Source organism: Arvicola amphibius, chromosome 12, assembly GCF_903992535.2.
Source record: "Arvicola amphibius chromosome 12, mArvAmp1.2, whole genome shotgun sequence".
NCBI lineage: Eukaryota > Metazoa > Chordata > Mammalia > Rodentia > Cricetidae > Arvicola > Arvicola amphibius.
Window position 1 is genome coordinate 113,926,713 of NC_052058.2, and position 3,579 is coordinate 113,930,291.

At 34.5% G+C, this 3,579-nt stretch overlaps 1 pseudogene; it reads left to right on the plus strand.

Moving 5' to 3' along the window:
• The first annotated feature begins 2,256 nt into the window (after positions 1-2,256).
• LOC119827194 lies at positions 2,257-2,891 on the plus strand (annotated as a pseudogene).
• Positions 2,892-3,579: the final 688 nt, after the last annotated feature.

A 3,579-nucleotide genomic window follows, 5' to 3' on the forward strand; every position in this document is an offset into this window, starting at 1 on the left:
ATCATTATGCAACTGTAATTCCAAGGTTTGGATTTTCTCCTTTAAAAATAATATCTCCTCCTTGGACTTTACTTGAATATCGTGCAGAATGCCATCCTACAGATACATTTTTTTCTATTAACTAATAACTTTTTTACAACTTCTGATTGTCAAATTCAACAGTATGAATTCTTTCAGATAACTTCTTAGTAACCTTAGATATGGATTCAATTTTGTCTGTAATAGTATTAACATTTTCAGAAATCTTTGATTTTTGATTATATTAATCCTGTCAAATAGCATTCATTATTAGTCTGTAAAGATTTTATCATTCCAGAGAGTGCCATATTCTTCATTAATGATAGAATATGGAGAAGAAAACTGAAACATAATAACCAATAATCTGAAGTATCACCATAGTCATATAAGCCTCACATAATACAATCATAGTGTTAGCAAAAAAGTTACTAAAAGTTGCATTGGTAATGAAATCTGCCATAATTATTTATTTGTTACCTGTTATGTGATCTGGTAAACTGCAGATGTTATAGTTACAGATTTGTGACTAGAAACAAGGCAACCAGTGACAACAAGAATGGTCCTGGGCTGCTTAGTTTCTATATTGGTACTGGTTAAATACTGAGAAATATGCATTGCTTGACAAATTAAAGGCAGTTAAATCATTCCATACACAGAGCAAGAAATCCAGAATCCAGGGGCAGGGAGCAGAAAACAAGAAGCTGCACAAGTTGCCACATGGCAAGGAATTGCCCCGGGGAATGCAGAGGTCATGTGTATGTGCACTCGGGAAATTTCCAAGTTGCCACATGCAGCAAACTCTGCTATGATGGGGATTTTACAAAAAATCGCTTAGGCAAGAACAAGCCAAGCGGGCAGAGTTGGGAGACTGAGCCGTGGAATTGCTTGGCAGTCCACCCGGAGGCATGGAGTTTATTTTAAATTCACATGGGTACCAAGTGATGAATGAACACGTAAAAGAAATACCACTCTAGCTCAGAATTGAGAAATAGTTATTTATTTAGGGATAAACTCACAAATCAGAATTCTTTGCTTGAATGGTGGACAGAGATCGAATCCAGCAATCCAACAATCTGAACAAGCAGTCAGTGAAAAGGAAGAAGGGTGGATGCCCCACTATGTGTGTAACCACAAGCTAAATGATTTCCTACAGCAGGCAGGAGCTTGAATATAATCAATCTCTTGACTTTGTGAGCTTTTGTACTTACAAATATGGTAAATGAATATGAATTTCTGTCTTTTGATGGTAAAAACAATTTATGCTTTAAATAAATTTATATCACTTAAACCTCACTGTACTTCTGAGATTTGAATTGTTATTTTCAAATTTTCTTACTTTTGTTGACTCATAACAAAAATATTTGAGAACATAACTTATTTGTACTGTGTAGCACCCCATTGGCAGATATAAATGATATTCAAAGGTTTAGCAGATAATGTTACAGTATTTAATCTTCACTTTATTATTTACATTAAAATAGCCTTTAGCCTATAATGATATAACTTGGGGAAATAGTAAAATACTAAAATAATTTGCATACAATTACCCATCATGACTTTTTTATGATCGATGCTAAAATAATCTCTGTTGTTAATAGAAAAAAAAGAGGTTAGCAGAAAAGACACATTTTCAATTTCATTGTACTTACCAGCAGTATTTGTGAATGCTCACTCTCCCACATTGTTAATAGTTATTAGTGATATAGATTTAATTTTCTGTCGTAATGAAGTTAAATTACCAGAGCGCTTTTATTGATTCAGATTAAAGTGGCCTGTATCAGTCTTTCTCAGTGGTTTCTTATTGTTGTTCTTTATGAGACTAGATTCCACTCTCTGGTAGTGGTGACAGGGAACTCACTATAAAGACCAGGGTGTCCTTGAAGTAGTGAATCACCTGCTTCTGCCTGCTCAGTGCTGGGATTAAAGGCTTGCACAACACTGTCTGGCCCTGAGTGTTTTCATTATTAAATTGTGCATAATGTACTTTGCTGAGACTTAAGTCAATTGTGTTTCTTCAATGATTTAAAGGTGTTCTTTAAATTTCAATGTTTCTAAATCTTTGACCAATGAAAAGGACATACCACATACACACACTCAAAATTAATAATAATAATAATAATAATAATAATAATAATAATGTAATTTGGCTTTTTTCTGCTCCCTCCTCCCCCCTCCAGCACTGTTGCACCACACTTGCTCCATGCTTTCAGGCTAGCGCCACCATCCCCAGCCGCCACCATGATCATCAGCCTTGAGGAGCTGTTCTCTGACATCTACAAGATCCGGGATTGCAGACAGGCTGTGCCTGGAGGTGGAGGGCAAGACGTTCACTAGAACAGAGGATAACATTGATGACTCTCTCATTGGTGGGAATGCTTCCTCTGAAGGCCCAGAGGGCTAAGGTACCGAAAGCACAATAGTCACTGGTGTTGACATTGTCATGAATCACCACTTACAAGAAACAAGCTTCACAAAAGAGGCCTACAAAAAGTACATCAAATATTACATGAAATCACTCAAAGGCAAACTTGAAGAACAGAAGCCAGAAAGAGTAAAGCCTTTTATGACTGGGGCTGCATGGCAAATTAAGCACATCCTTGCTAATTTCAACAACTACCAGTTTTTTATTGGTGATAACATGAATCCAGATGGCATGGTTGCTCTCCTGGACTACCATGAAGATGGCGTGACTCCATACATGATTTTCTTCAAGGATGGCTTAGAGATGGAGAAATGTTAACAAATTGGATCTATCACCTGTCACTATAACTGGCTGCTGCTTCCCATCCATATACAACACCAGGACTTAGGACAAATGGGACTGATGTCACCTTGAGCTCTTATTTTGACCATGATTTATCTGGAGTGGAGACATTGTTTGTTTTTTTTTTTTTTTCTTTTTTTTCCTTTTTTTTCTTTAAAGAAAAAACATGCCATGTAGTTTGTCTAAAAATAAAGTGCATTTAAATTCAAAAAAAGCAATTTGGCTGTAAATAAAATTCTTTGTTATATTTTATGTTGAAAAGAACTTTATTTATCTTAGATTACTTAAATTTTGGTGTGACATTTGAAATTTGGCACTTATTCTTGAAAAAAACTAAAATTTTTCTTAAAAAATGTAAGTATCAAAGATTGAGGCATGATTCCTTTAAAATGTTATTATAAACAAAGCATGTGTGCTTGGGTTTATGTGATGGTGGCATCTGTACCTGCAGTTCTAAACTTTTTAATATTTTGAATTGCACCATAAAAAACAATCACTCATTTTAATAGGTCTTTCCTTTTGCATACATTAAAAAGAGTAATATAATATTGTTCTGCCAAAAATGGACACAAAACAAACAATTATAATTTATTTCTTGACTATTAAATTGTTGTTATAGCTTCAAATTATTGAATGATTCATGAGGACATGAATATCCTTTTGTATTAATTAACATGGTAAATCAATTAAATTTCTAAGGGTAGGAGATAAAGAGATTAAATTGGCTACTATTCAGTTGTGAGCTATGAATAGTTAAGACTAGATTCTCTAACTGTGCAAATTTGATTACGTGCTCT